This window comes from Spinacia oleracea, chromosome 1 (genome assembly GCF_020520425.1).
Source record: "Spinacia oleracea cultivar Varoflay chromosome 1, BTI_SOV_V1, whole genome shotgun sequence".
In the NCBI taxonomy this organism is placed as follows: Eukaryota; Viridiplantae; Streptophyta; class Magnoliopsida; order Caryophyllales; family Amaranthaceae; genus Spinacia; species Spinacia oleracea.
Genome location: NC_079487.1, coordinates 7,916,573 through 7,933,035, shown reverse-complemented (window position 1 = coordinate 7,933,035; position 16,463 = coordinate 7,916,573). Strand labels below are relative to the sequence as shown.

General features: G+C 41.2%; 1 long non-coding RNA gene across 1 annotated transcript; it reads left to right on the top strand.

The window, feature by feature from the left end:
* Positions 1–14,891: 14,891 nt before the first annotated feature.
* LOC130465710 (uncharacterized) lies at positions 14,892–15,272 on the top strand. Its single transcript, XR_008925725.1, has 3 exons — positions 14,892–14,932; positions 15,015–15,155; positions 15,229–15,272. It is a non-coding gene; the product is annotated as an uncharacterized lncRNA (long non-coding RNA).
* The last annotated feature ends 1,191 nt before the right edge of the window (positions 15,273–16,463 follow it).

Below are 16,463 nucleotides of genomic sequence, written 5' to 3'. Positions count from 1 at the left end.
AAGCGCGAATTTCTATCGCATTCTACCCCCCTTAAAGAAAACGAGTTACGCCCTCGTAACTCACCTCAGAAAATAACTCCGGATACTTGATCTTCATTTCAGCTTCGGCTTCCCACGTGGCCTCTTCGTACTCGTGGTTCGACCAAAGCACTTTCACTATGCTGACGTCCTTATTGCGTGTACTACGCACTTTTCTATCAAGGATTTTCACAGGCCTTTCTTCTTATGTGAGGCTACTATCAATCTGGATTCTCTCAGGCTCTAAGATATGACGCTCGTCATGGATATAGCGCTTTAGTTGGGAAATGTGAAACACGTCGTGCATCTTTTCGAACTCCATTGGCAAGGCTAACTTGTATGCTACTTTCCCTATTCGTTGCAGAATCTCATATGGGCCTACATACTTGGCACTTAGCTTTCCCTTCTTCCCAAATCTCATCACACCCTTGGTTGGTGATACTTTCAGGAACACTTTATCACCTACTGCAAATTCATCATCTCTTCTTTTCAAATCAGCATAACTCTTTTGCCTATCCTGGGCAGCTTGAATTCTAGCCTGAATTATTTTCACATTCTTGACAGTCTCTTCAATGAATTCCGTTCCCAAGACTAAATTTTCACTGAAATCATTCTAGCAGGTGGGACTTCTACATTTTCTCCCATATAGTGCCTCAAAAGGTGCCATCTTAATGCTTGCGTGGTAGCTATGGTTGTATGAAAATTCGATCAAGTCTAGATGGTCTTCCCAACTACCCTTAAAGTCAATTGCACAAGCCCTCAACATATCTTCCATAGTCTGGTTAGTTCTCTCAGTCTGACCATCGGTTGCAGGGTGGAAAGCAGTGCTCATTTTCAAAGTTGTCCCAAGGTTCAACTGGACTTTTTGCCAAAATTTCGAGAGGAATCTTGAGTCACGGTCTGAGATAATATCGGTTGGGACCCCATGCAACCTCACCACATGCTTAATGTATGTCCTTGCAAGCTGTTTCTTTTTCCAAGTCTCTTTAATCGGAATAAACACGGCTGATTTTGTTAGACGATCCACAATCACCCAAATGGTATCATTTCCGTTCTTTGATCTAGGCAAGGCAGTAACAAAATCCATAGAAATGGAATCCCACTTCCATCCAGGCACTTCTAAAGGTTGAACTTTCCCCATGGGTCTTTTGTGGTCTATTTTGACTTTCTGACAGGTTAGGCATCTAGACACAAACTCAGCAACTTCCCGTTTCATATTAGGCCACCAATAGATTTGTTTCAGGTCTTTGTACAACTTGTCACCCCCAGGGTGCACAGAATATGGAGTATTATGCCCCTCGTCCATAAGACGTCTCTTGAGTTCTTTACACTTTTGTGGTACGCACCATCTCCCTTTGAACCTCAAACTACCATCTTCATGAATCTTGAAATCCACTTCTTTCCCTTGACCCATCTTTTCTTTGATTCTCTCTAGGCACTCATCCCCAGCTTGACTTTCTCTAATCTCCTCGAATATAGACAACCCCAATGATAATGCACTCAGTTTTGCTTTGGTTTCCCCAGGGTTTACTATTTCCAGGCTAAGTCTCTGCATGTCTCGACACAACTCTTCAGGCACTATCAAGACATTCATACTATGGCTAGATTTCCTACTCAATGCATCGGCAACTACGTTTGCTTTCCCCTCATGGTACTGGATGTTCAAATCATAGTCCTTGATCAACTCTAACCATCTTCTTTGTCTCATGTTGAGATCTTTCTGGGTGAAAATGTATTTTAGGCTTTTGTGGTCTGTGAAGATCTTACATGTTGCCCCATAGAGGTAATGCCTCCAAATTTTCAACGCGAAAACAATCGCAGCTAGCTCTAGATCGTGGGTAGGGTAATTAGCCTCATATTGTTTTAATTGACGCGACGCATACGCAATCACCTTCCCATTTTGCTGTAATACACACCCCAACCCATTCTTCGACGCATCACTATATACCTCAAACCCTTCATTTCCATCAGGCAAGGTTAAAACAGGTGCTGAGGTTAAACGTTCTTTGAGGATTTGGAAGGCTTCCTCACATTTTTCGCTCCACTCAAATTTTGATTCTTTCTTCATCAAGTTGGTCATGGGTCTTGCTATTTTTGAGAAATCTCTCACAAATCTCCTATAATACCCAGCTAGACCTAAGAAACTCCGAATATCAGACACATTCTTCGGGGTAGGACACTCACTCACAGCTTGAATCTTGGCAGGATCCACAGAGACTCCTTCCTTTGACACATAATGCCCCAAAAATGCTACCTTTTCCAGACGGAACTCGCACTTAGAGAACTTTGCATACAACTGGTTCTTCCTAAGCGTCTCCAAGATAACCCTCAAATGTTCGTCATGTTCCTTTTCATTCCTCGAATAGATCAGAATATCATCAATGAATACCACCACAAACTTATCTAGGAACTCATGGAAAATCCTATTCATCAGATCCATAAAGATGGCGGGTGCATTGGTTAACCCAAAAGACATTACTGTAAACTCATAATGACCATAACGAGTCCTAAATGCAGTCTTAGGAATGTCTTTTTCAGCTACCCTCAATTGGTGATATCCCGAACGCAAATCAATCTTTGAGAATACACTTGCCCCGTTCAACTGGTCAAACAGGTCATCTATCCTAGGCAAAGGATATTTGTTTTTGATTGTTACGTTGTTCAACTCCCTATAATCAATACATAGCCGCATACTCCCATCTTTCTTTTTGACAAACAATACTGGAGCTCCCCACGGTGATGCACTAGGCCTAATGTACCCCTTGTCGAACAAATCCTGCAATTGTGTCTTTAACTCACTCATTTCTGGGGGTGCCATCCTATAAGGTGCTTTGGATATAGGTGCAGTTCCGGGATTTAACTCTATGGTAAATTCAAGGGTTCTAGCCGGTGGCATACCCGGGATCTCATCCGGAAATACATCTACAAATTCTCTTACGACTGGGACATCCTCTATCTCTACCCCAACTTTCTTACTCACACCTTGGACACTACAGAAAAATAGTTCACACCCTTTATTGACCAGTTTCCTCACTTGTAATGCGGAGATCACCCCAAAGTTCCTAGACTTCCCAAAACGTCTATATGATATTGATTTCCCAGTAGGGTTCTTTAGGCTTACTTTCTGAATCTCGCAATCTATCCTGGCCTTGTATAAGCTTAGCCAATCCATCCCCAGAATCACATCTAGGTCCCCCAAACTAAATTCTATCAAATTAGATGGAAAAGTGCAATCTTTTATCTTCAAAGGCAAGTTCTTAAATAGTTTCGCACACCTTATTGTTGCACCATTAGGCATACTAACAGGTAAATCAATTGCCTCAAAATCTACTAACTTCAAATTTTTAACAATAGAGGTCGAAATAAAAGAATATGTTGCCCCTGAATCAAACAATGTTTTAACAGGTAAGGAGTTGATAGAGAAAGTACCCGAAACTACGTCTGCAGAACGTTCAGCTTCATTTCTACTCATTACGAACAGCTTTCCGGGAGTCTTGTTGTTATTGTTGCTTCCATTGGCAGGTTTGTTTTGGTTTCCCTGGTTGTTTGGTGCCCCAGCAGGCTTCGAACTTTGGTTCCCCGAATGGTTAAACCCTGGTTTCCCTGGGTTACTACTCCCAACACTATTTTGCTCTCTCTTCTGTTTTGTGAAGCATTCAAACTCCCTATGTCCCTTCTTATGACAATAGTTACAAATTACCAATTCCCCCTTACAATCCTTCCCAGGGTGGTTGTTGTTGCACCTCTTGCAGTGGTACACTCTGACAGTTTGGTTTCTGTTGTTATAGTTATTTCCCTGGTTGTTTCTTCCCTGGAAATTACCATTACCATTACCATTACCACTACCATTACCATTCCCATTTCCATTTCTATTCCTTTTGAAGTTCCCCTGACTTCCCCCAGCATTAAACTCTTTCCTTTTATCCCCAACAACAATATTCTTTTTGTCTCTCCTGGTCTGAAGGCCGTAGATATGAGCAGCTCTCCCATAAACAATGTCTAAGGACGTAAAGGTTTCCCCGCCTAATCCCAGTTGGATCTCATCGGTTAACCCTTGCTCAAACCTCTGAGCCTTTAGTTCCTCAGTAGCTACCACCTCAGGTGCAAACCTCGACAAAGCTATAAACTTACTGTAGTATTCAGCAATGGTCATATTCCCCATCCTAAGGTTGATAAATTCCTGGGCTTTCTGCTTCCTCATAAAAGGAGGATAAAACTTCCCCCTCAAAGCAACAATAAAAGAATCCCAATTGAATCCCTAAGCAGCGCTTAGTCTAGTCCCATTTTCCCTCCACCAAAGGTCGGCCTCATCTTTCAAGTAGAGGACAGCTTGGCCTACTTTCATATGCTCAGGACAGTTTACCGCCCCAAATAGTTTCTCAAATTCCCTGATCCAGTTTTCAAGGAAGGTGGGGTCTGCCTGCCCCTTAAAGTATGGTGGCTTAACTTTCGCAAGCCTTTCAAACATGTCCCCTGCAGAATCGGGACGCTCAGTTCTTTCCTGGGTTAGTTTTTCCGCCAAGAGGCGAATAGCAGCAGCTAGGTCACTATTATTGGCCATCCTAGAGCGCGACCTGAAATTTATATGCTCTAATTCAGGTTCAAAACTTTACTTACATTATCCTCTAGCAATGCAATATCACATTAACATTCAAAATGCACACGAAATGAACAATCATGCAAAACATTCAACTGAGAGACAAGGAATAACTTCAATCATCGCGAATAATAAGTTAGAATAAAAGAAGAAAACATTCCCCTTGCGTGCCCGTAATACTCTGATCCTAAATATTAACACACACCTGTTCTCAAAATAAAGTAAAAAGGTTCTACGATATAAACATAAACTATGGTTGGGCGGATTGTCCACCATTTTTCTCACACACAACTAAATATGTAAGCAAAGCTAAAGGGAAACATCATCAGACTTGTCCTTTGACTCGCTATAACCTTCTAGGGTGAATAGCTCATATTTAAGTTCATCATCGTCATCCATATCAAAATAATAAGCTTCTTTTCTTGGCCTAGAGGATCTTCGTAGACCTTGAAGTTGATGATTAGCTTCCTCTGGCTCAGGCTCAGGTTCAGGTTCATGTTCGGGCTCAAACTCAAACTCAGGTTCAACCTCTAATTCATGTTCGAACTCAAACTCAAATTCTTGTTCGAACTCAAACCCAAATTCATGCTCAAACTCAGGCTCCGAATCGCTTTCAGGTCTCAAAACAGCTTGATAAATATCGACCCTAGTTTGCCCTCTAGCACGATCAAATTCACGAAGGGCTTCATCATCACTATCAGGTTCTCCTGCTCTTAAAACTCGACGCAGAACAAGTTCATGGCTGGTGTAACTGTTAATGTCAGACTCGTAATCCATTTCATTTTCATCATCGCTTAGAATAATAGGGTTAGAGTTGCTCCCTATTCTATTTCCTTCCATGCCAGACATGATTAGAGATCTATAACAATTAAACATAGTTTCTATGTTAGTAATTAGTACTCTCACTTACCGTATGATCCCACAATACACAATGAGTAAGAATGTATATCAATCGCAAAGCATAGGAAAGACACGACAGTTAGCAGGTAGAGAAATTACAATCATGTAAACATAATGCAGACACAATGATTCTATTCTATATGCCCTTTCCTATACTACCCAACTTTCAAAATAATCATAGTATATCAAACATTGAAGCATAAAAGAATAAAACAAGAATGATTTATAAGAATTGGATGGATTAAAAGAATAATTATAAAAGGATAAATAATTAATTTTATATTTATTTATTTTTTTTTTTTTTTTTTTTTTACGGTACTGTAGCAGCAGCAGCAGTAAATATTTTTTTTTTTTTGAAATATTAATTTGAATTTCAAAAGAATCGAAATACATTAATTCGCATAACCAAAAACGTATTTCAAAGCACGATTCAAGAGTCAATATTAAAATAAATTCAAACATTTCTAGCTAATAACTTTAAATTTATTCACTAGTGCGAAATTACTTTTACGTAACTAATTAGTTGGTTAGGCGCCTAAGATATAAAAGGTAGACACGAAATGTCAGTAAAACCTTTAGCTCAAAAATACCACTTTGTAGCACCCCAACAATTCCCATTTTCTAAAATAACCTCTTTTTAAATATAACTGTAGGGAATTATCAAAGTATTATCGCCCGTGTGAAAACGTTACGGCTTATTCAGAATTTTGCAGCGGAAAACATGAAACTAACTTTTAGGTTCATAAATAATCTATTACATATTAGGTCCAAACCAATTAACTGAATTAAGGAAATACGAATAGTACGACAAATTTCAAAACCAAGTTAACAAATTAAATCACTTAATTAAACGAATAGAACTACAAGCTCTCTAATCCCGATCCCAATGATGCATCATCTTCAAACCTGTAGATGGGCAATGCTTATTGATCCTTAGAGACTGCTCACCAAAGATGGGTCATCACAGGATCAATAAGGCATAGCCATGATCAACACACACAAACAAAGCACGTAATCAGCAAAGCTGAGTACTACATACTAAAACAACAACAATCCTAGCATGATACTATCAAACCCACAACCCTAACATGATACTAATAAATATAAGTAAGGACAGACAAAACATAATAATTTGACGATTATACTTGACTAGACTAAGCTAGACTTAATAACCATAATATCATTTTAGTTGAAATAGACAATGGACCGAGTTGACCATCCAGAAGTCTTCACTAAGGAAGACGAGGTACGGGCGCGACTCCGTAACCTCAGTGACCTGCGATATCGAGGAACGTTTAAATAAAAATAGGACACGGTGATCAATCCGGTCCCAGAAAAGGCCATGGGCTACCACCATGAACCCCAACTCCTGTTTGTCCGTCACTTCAGACGTGCACAGTCTAAAGCTATTGCTATTCAGTTTCACTTTACATGATTTACAAATTGAGACTCCGTTATGACTCAACCATTACATAAGACAGACAATTCACATTTGTTCACAACTGTTTTTATCTTGGAATTAAGTAAGTGATCATAAAAGCATCAATCAAGACTCATTCCAACTTAACCAACCTTTCCTTTAACCATGAGCAACCCTGTATATGGGCATAAAGTTTCAACTTACTAAACAAGGTCCTCCGCCCTTATAAAGTAGTGAAAAGATAGAAAGGGAACAACAACCAATTGATCCAACCCAATCATATAGAATAATCTAGTGTTCCCAACCAACATGTTTGTATCAAACATCCATACTAACATGTTACAGTTATTATAGTGCAAAATAAGTTCAATAAGTTTGTCCAACAGTATTAAACATGCACATTCAATATAACCCAGTTCGTCCATAATATCAACATCACCAAGTTCAACAATAATATCAACATAACCAAGTTCAACAACAAGATTCAACATGGTTTCAACAATTAGCACACATTCCAAGCACACAAGTATGTACGTACCTTGTGTAAACAAACTGATAGGCCACCTTAACACTTTCAAAAGTCGCCTAAAGAGAATTCTCCGCCTAAAACAACCAACAAATATCCCCAATCAACTTCTAATCATTCACAACTATACTAACACATTCTAACTACATCCTAAACATATTTAGAACTTTTCTCCAATAACAAAACTTGAATATTTGATTTCCTAGCATAACAATTATTGAATTAAAGATTGAAATTCGTTGAAAACTCTTTGCAAATATCATACTTAAATTTTCAGCAATATAAATTCGTTTACAAACTTCCCAAAACCAACTTATCATGCTTAGAACATAAAAATAATAGTTTCAATAATTCATACTCATTCTACCATGATTTAAAACCATTAAAACATTAAAATTCATGCCTTAAATAATTCAAATTCTTGTTTCAATCGAATTATGTAATCTGAAATTTGATAATTTAATTATGCAAACAAGTAAGTCTTAAATTCGTAATTAAATCATAAAATCATAAACTTAACTCAAGAAAAATATAAATTGAATTAATAAAACGTAATTAAATAATTAAATTAGCTTAGGGTTTAAAAGGAATTAACCAAAAGAAGAGGAAGAGTGGGCGGTCGGCGGTCCGGGGACGGCGGCGCGGCAGCGGCTGGGTTGATGGTTGTCGTCGACGTGGCTGGGTCGTGCGATGGCTGTGCAACAGCAGGAACACAATTGAGGAGAGCAAGAAATACAGAGAAAAAGAACGAACGAAGGAAGGACAAGAGAAGCGGTTACCGGGAAATATAATGCGGTAGATCGGCGGCGCGAGTAGGTGGCGGCTAGGAACAGGCGACAGGGCTGGTTGTTGCGTGCACTGGTGGTGCTTCGCAAGAAAAACAGAGAGTTAGTGAGTGAAGAGAGAAAGACGACGAAAGAGAGAAAGAAACACGAGGGGGGAGAGAAAGAGAGTTACCGGCGGTGATGGTTGTCCGGTGGCTGGGCAGAAGCGGCGGACGAAGGGAGGAGAGAAAACTGCAGGGAGGATGCTGTACGTGGAGTTGAAGGAGGGAGAGGAGGCTTGATTTTTCTTTTTACGTGAATTTGTTTTGGGTGAGGGTTTGAGTTCTTTTGGGTTTTAATGGTTGGGCTTTTCAAGTGGGCTAGGAGTAGAATTAAGGATTTAGGATTTGCTTTCTAGTTCCAATAGAACGTGATTCCAAAATCCTAATTCGTTTTAACGTAAAAGTCAAAATCAATTTGATTTCATAAATCATTTAAAATATTCAAAATGTAATAACATAATTATATTTTAATTACATATTCATTTCTAAAATTCGTAAGTTACATTTAAATATATTAAATATACGTTAAAATATATAAATAGAATATAATAAAATTACGGGGGATTACAACACTAATGACCTACAAGTGGGAAATGAAGCATGGCAATGCTACATTAATTGTAGGGTCATCTAGTTTGTTTTGAGTCCTTTCAAGGCTGGAACTTAATGGCTATTTTGTTCCATAATCAACATACCTAAATTTCTGTTTCAAACACAGAAAGACTCACATTCAAGAAAAACAAAAACAATGGTTGTTTGATTATTTGGATGAAATGGGTCATTTACGGGTTGAGTCAATATGCTTGATTAAAACAAACAGCTCTTTAACAATAAAAACTTTACTAGGTTCAAATCAACCCCTTGATTTTAGTTTCACTAACCTTTAGCATTGTTGCTTAGACCATATCAACAAGTTAACATTCAAAAGCACTATTTTGATGGACTTTTGAAAGTTGATTGATTTCTAGATCATTCAAGACAAGCTAGTCTTACTTGTTGAAAGTAACAAAAGATATGAACTATTGTTAGAACGCCTAGACAATAGAGTTCAAAGCTAAAGAAAGATTTTATGACTTTATTATTTCACCTAGATTTGAGTGAATATTGGTTTAATTACTCAATGTGATATAAGTTTGAATCTGTTTGACTAGTTCAAAGATTCAAAGGTATAAAATCCACATGGCAAGAAATCATAAAGATCTAGGTTAGATCATGACAATGATGACTTGACCAAAAATGATCATAAATGATTGTGTGTTGTAATTTCACGATCTAGCTCCATAAGATATGGCATATCTAAGGTTGATTGATCGAAGTCAATTAGTACTTGATTCGATCAATGATGAATCATAAAGACTTTTCCTATAATTTCTAAAACAAAATGCTCAACTACCACCAAACTAAACCAAATTTGTCAAAGATATTGAAAAGTAATTTCAGAATATCTTTTCATAATATATCTAAAGAGTTCCTAAACTCAGTGGGAGCTTAGTGTTTGTCATTCGACAAACTAAGGCCCAAGTATAGATATATGTTTCATTGTGATTTATTCAAATGAGACACAAGGGTATTGTTTCTACCACGAATTTTTGAGAACATAATGTTTGTTTGTTCGAAATAATGTCCTTTTGGAGATTCGTTTCCAAAATAACAAGTGGGAGAAAATAGACCTCGAAAGTCTTCGAGGCGAACAACAAACATAAACGGACATTCCAGAGGCTTTTCGAAGTTCTTTAGAAAATCCGAACACGTATTCTTTAAGGACTTTAGAAGTGGCTATAAAGAATAGACATCTCTTAGAAGACTTTACAAGTTCTTCAAGGAGAACTGTGAGGGGGTCGAAAAAGCACGAGACTAATGCGTGACCTCGTCCCTCGTGGGTGTGACGATTCTTTTTTATTCAATCAAGTGTAATTGGATTTCCTGTGAGTATACACCCAATTGACTAGTAATATAGGAGTCGCCATTCAGTTTTTAACGACAATGAGAAAAATTGACAAAACCCGGTTATCGTGACATAAAGGGAGTGCAATTATGTTTGACCACGACGGCCGTAGGTTCCCTTGTGATCCCTGGTGTGGGGATCTCTCAACATACACCCGCAAGGTAGAGATTGAGGGTTCGGGGGACTGTAACTACCGAGAGGAGTACTTCGCTCGTCGATAACTCCAGAGGCAGGATATCCTTACTAGCTCAGCATAAATAATGGAAGGGACATGCGTTAACTATTAAACTAATCTGAGTTAATTTTAGCAATATGCAACATATAATACTAGATCGATCGTGATTATCTGATTTAAATAGTATTAAGGGACCTAGCATGATAATCCAATTTCCCAAAAATATTATATTTGTTAGGCGTGATAGAACAATCAGATTTAGTTAGTTTAACAGTTCATAAAAAGGGCGAGGAAAGCAATTAAATCATCGAAAAGGGACACATTACGACGCACCCTGAGAGGTGCATCACGGTTCTCAGAAAACTAACCACTTTGACTTTGCTATTTCTCCTTTTTATTTAACGAATCTCAATTATGGGACAGGATACGTTCTGTTCGATTTATGGATCGATTGCGACAGAACGCGTGAACAATTTCGCAGCGTGAGGCTTAGGCTTATGGGTTGGAGTCAATACTCATAATATGAATTGTGTGTGTGTTCTTTTCACGTCGAATTTGGGGCTGTATTTATAGGGAAGAGTTCGTGGAAAGATAGAATTGCAGAGTTCTAATCCGCAAAGAATTAGGAAAAAACACGTACCCAGGTATTTTCAGCGCCCAGGCCTGGGCGCCGAAGATTTCGGCGCCCAGAGCCAGGCGTTGAAAATAGGGTCTGGGTTGTTTTCTTAGTCAGATTCGGATTCCTGAAATCCGTAGTGTTTGAGACTTAATCGAGTCTTTTAGTGCGTATCAATTTCATGACGGAATGCGTCTGGGCCCGTTACGAACTCTAGGCTCGTTAGGATTTTAATTAATACGTAACTCTTATTTCCGAATCATATTTGGAATAGGATTCTCGCAGTTTTTTATCTCATTTAGGATTTATGTTGGAGTGCAACACCTAATTCTGACAGGTTTCTATCTTTTATGACTTGCCACTTTTAGAAGCTACCTTTTACGGCAGTTACTATTTTTAGCAGGTTTCCGTAAATAGCAGGTTTCGGGTGAAATGAAAAGGGGAATTGAGATTCGTTTATTTTATAGGATATGCGTTGTCAAGTGGAGATTTATGCTTTCATCATCGAACCTTTCCCTTTCGGGAATGGGGACAAAAGTAGGTGTCTACAGTTAGCCCCCACTTTGACTGAGTCTCGGGATGAGACGATGGTCAAAGTATTAGACGGAGTGCGTCACACAAGCCATGGTGTATGTGACCTGTTTTGCGAGGGTCTCACGAGCCCCCGAGTGATAACATTTGACTTAAGGGTCATCACTTGAAATGTCGACATATCCCTCACGTGTCATTGGGATTTGTCAACGGATAGTATAGAATACTCCCTCACTTTATCATTGGAAGTATCTAAAGAGGCGTAGAAACTCCCTCACTTTGTCATTGGGAGTAGCTACATGTTTTCGAAATCAAAGCTATAAAGTGTAATTGGGCCTAGCCAAGCCCAACCACGAGGTTAAAATGTTTTTAAAGATTCTCATTTTCAGGGCTAGCTAAACGAGAAAACCCCCTTGTTTTTATGGGACGTAAAACGAAGGAAAATCCTGCACATCGCTCTTTTTTTGGAAAAAACGGAAAACTAATCCTTTTAATTTTTGGAAAAGGGAAAACCGAAAAAGGTTATCGCTGCAGCGACTAAGGACCTGCGCAGTTAGTGACGCAGACCCCGCCGGCTAAAGATGGCGAGCCTGTCCGCTAAGGGTGGACACCCCGTCCGATAGAAGTGGACGAATCTATTTTTGAAATTTGAAAATAAGGACCTACGCGGCTTGTGACGTAGACCCCGCCGGCTAAAGATGGCGAGCCTGTCCGCTAAGGGTGGACACCCCATCCGATAGAAGTGGACGAATCTATTTTGAAATTTGTTTTGTGTTTATTTTTTTGAAAATAAGGACCTACGTGGTTTGCGCCGTAGACCCCGCCAGCTGAAGATGGCGAGCCTGTTTTATTTTGTTTTTTGAAGATTCTATTTTTCGAAAACTGAGGACCTGCGCGGCTAGTGACGCAGACCCCGCCCGCTGAGGGTAGGCGAGCCCATTTTGAATTTCTTATTTTGCCTATGTAGAAGGGATTTTGTGATTACAACCTGTTGGTGGGCCGCAATATTTCCTGAGCAGGTGTGTCCTATAAGTGGGTCTACACTGTGTATATTTTTAACGATATTGCAAAATACCGTTCTTGGGAAAGAAATATCAAGATAATAGATATTTTACACAAAATGGAGGATTGCGCGTGCCCGACAACGAATATTCGCTGTCTGGGAAGCATTTTCAGCGCCCAGCTCTGGGCGCGAGAATTTCTAACGCCCAGAGCTGGGCGTTGAAAATGCGAAGGGGAGACGGGTCTTTAAATTCGCGGACCGTCTCCTTCCTTTCCCATTTCCACCATTTTCGCTCAAGCTCCTCATCTCTTTCAACTGATTTCTTGCTCGTTTCTTCACTTTTCTTTACGAATTCTACTCCAAATCACTTCCTAATCTTCCCAATGTAAGTAATTTTCAGTAATTTTGAGCCTTTTTGTCAATTTCAGTATTTTTGTCAAGTATTTTTATGCATGAAATTGATTTGGGGGTTTTTTATTTTGTGCCCCTTTCCTTCAATTGGATAGTTGGAAATGTTCCACATAACATGTTAATTAGTTTGTGCATGTTAATTTTCGCAAGTATGTTGATTCTTGTTGAATTTGGGCATTTTTATGCTAGCCCCCAAGTATACCTACGACTCTAGCGTTTTCTTACAATGTAGGTGTTCTTGGTATATTGCTTGTGTCCCTCATAATTCATGAATGACAAATTATGAAAGAATTTTCATTTTGTTGGAGTTAATTAAAAAAATTTCACTTAGGGAATTTTTTTTGCTCGATATGAACTTAGTATCATGTCTTAGGGAACAAAAATTGTATGACTCCATTTTATGAGTGGAATGCACTCCTTTAGTGATTGGTGTGAGTGCCAGTTTTGTTAAAGGTATAATGCCTTATTGTATTATTGATCAGCATGCCTGACGAGTCGTCACCTCCTCCTGGTGACCACGAGGAGCGTGGCATGACGCGTCAGTCTACTGGCGCGGGTCCCCTATGGGTGAGCCCTGAGCTCTACGACGGTCGTGATCTGCACTACGACCTAGAGCACCACGTGACTTCCCGCCTTCACGCGAGGAGAGAGACTACGGTTCGCGGCTATGGCGCAGCGACGAGTGAGACCGTTTTTAGCTTCCTGAGCTCGGACGCCCAGGCCTTGGTGAGGGCGAGCTCACTGTTTCCGGTGGTCGAGACCTTCTGGGAGATACTGCGGCTTAACATCTCCCTGTCCTTTCTGCGGTCGTTCATGAGGTGGTGGTGGGATACCACCAACACCTCCTATTTTCCTTGGGGCGAGATGACGATCACTCCCGAGGACTACACGGCTTTGACGGGCTTGACCTTTACAGGGAACCCCGTTCGTCTGACGTCGGATGGCCCATCGCCGACTGTTGCTGAGGGTACCAGGCTCCTGGGCTCGTGGATGGGTAGGAGATTACCTTCGTACCAGCCCCGTGGGATACCTTTCGCTGACCTGATGTGGGCCTTAGAGCATGGGGTAGAGGAGTCTCCTTTGAGACAGGCCCGGCTGTTCTACCTCCATTTCATTACTTCCACTTTTCTATCGGGCCCGACTGACACCTTTGACCCGAGGTGGATAGGCATGGTGGAGGACGTGTCTACACTGGGTGACTATCGTTGGGGCGATTTGGGCTATGCGACGCTTGTCGGCCAGATGAGTTTGGCGGTACGCGACTCGGACCCGAGTAGACGTCACTTTGTGATTACATTAGCGGGAGTTCCACGTTTGATCGAGGTATGTGCCTAGACTTTCTTTTGTTTTCTAGCTTTTACCGGGCCTCTTTTTTTGATGTTTTATTGTCTTTTCTTTTTGCAGCTGTGGGCCTTTGAGCACTTACCTTGGCTGGCTCCCCGAAAGGGGCAGAGGCCTTTGGAGTTCCCTGCCGGTCGCCGTTGGGGTTGGAAGAAGAAGCTGACAGTGCGTCCACCGCCCGATACTTTGTGGGATCTTATTCGGGACGGGAACCCTGAGCATGTACAGAATCTTATCCTCTATCTTGTATTTCGTCATTCTTTTTATTTTCTATGTGCGAGATCTGACCGTGTTTGTACAAAAACAGGTGATTTGGACCCCATGGCTCTCTTTTAGGGGTACTCATGCTTCGGTCAGGGATAGTTATGCCCTGAGCCAGATGCGGGTCTTGTTCGTTGGCCGCCGGGACCCTGTCTGGTACCTGGGAGAGCGGGTACGCTTGCAGACGGTCGGGGCTTTTTCGGTGCCTAGGCCTCCGCCTGCGACCATGCTGTCTACTCGCTCAATAGGCGAGTCGTGGAGGGTCCACTCGAGCTGGCGTGCCGGTGACGGAGTTGGTGATAGAGGGAGCTAGCTATTACCAGTTTATCCAGGATTCTCTTCGTCTCCCGGAGCCTGGCGCTGTAAGTTGCCCTCTCTTTTCATATTGATTTTAGTGTTTTCATGCTCGTGCCCATGTGTTTATGTCTACTGTGTTTTGTGCAGGAGTGTCCTGACCCTTCGTTGGGGGGATGGGTGCTTCCCGATGCTCGGATCTCGTATACCGGAGAGAGTGGATCCGAGATTGTGGAGACTTTCCCGGAAGACCGGGTTTTCCATGCTCCGCTCCCTGAGGGAGTACAGGCGGTATGCACCTTTTATTTGTGCACTCTTCTTATATTTTTTCTCTCTTTTTTCGTTACTAACATACCTGTTTCAGGTTCCGGCCCGTACGGCCAACGCGATGGTGGGGGTGATCAACCGGTTGAAGTTCGCGTTGGTTCGAGCCCGATCTGCACTTTCTTGCGGGAGCCCCCACTCTACTCGGGTAATGGGCCCTCTTTTTTTTCTTTTGATCTGTACCTTTTGTTTAGCTTTCTGTTACTCACTCTTTTTTTTTGTCTTTTCTTGTAGACGGGTGCTGGACGAGCCGGGGCCGACGAAGCGGGTCCCTCGGGCGGGGGACACGGTCGTGAGAGAGAGAGGGCACGGCACTCGCCCCTACGGCATCGCCGTTCCGACGCGGGGGTGAGTTCTTCCGGGGAGAGGTCCGAGCCGGAGCGTAGGCGACGTTCCGTGTCGATGGCCCGAGAGCCTAGCCCCGAGTTGCAGTCACAACCTCATTTTTGGGGTGATTCTTGCTGGGGGCCCTCATACCACGGGGAGTGGAGTGGATGGACCGGCGAGGCTTGGAGACATGGAGCCGATGACGAGTCTTAGGCTTACCTCCTATTTTGTATATATTCATTCTTGTATTCCGCATGTATATATATTTTTTTGCGATTTTTTGGTGCAAGAATGTTTTGAGCCTTCCGTGGGATTTGCTTTGACATATTATAGTAATATTAGCTTTCTAAACCAACGACAAATTTTGAAAAGAGAAAGAGTTTCGTAAAAATAATGAGTTCATACAAGAGTGCACACATATTTTTAGACTAACCGACTACTTGGGGTATTACATATGCATGTTCACTATTTTTTGTTTTTTGCCGACTCGTGCCATACTCCTTTGTTGGGCTTGTTCCTGAAAATTCATGTGGCTTTGTTTTTCATTCTATTTGGTCTTGCCCGTGCATGGGTTAGGGTATAGTGCCCTTTGTAATATCTTTTTTCTTCTTGATGCGTTGCATGACTTTATTATTTTTTAATTTTTTTGGACCGAATCCTTGGTAAGGATTGCCTACGTATCTTGTCAGAATCAGGTCGCGCGTAGTTCTAGCTTTTGAAAAAAAAAATTGAAAGGGTGTTCATTACACGTCTGCTTCCCCCCCAAGTGTTCGTGGTTCTTTTGATGGTTCGAAAAAGGAGTACGAACACTTGCAAAATCGGGAGGATAGGTGGCAAGAGAGAACGACGCCCGTTCAAGGGCGAAAGAAATATCGGCGCCCAAGCCTGGGCGTGAAAAATAACAGCGCCCAGTCCTGGGCGTTGAAGTTTTGTCCTTCGCTTTTCCTA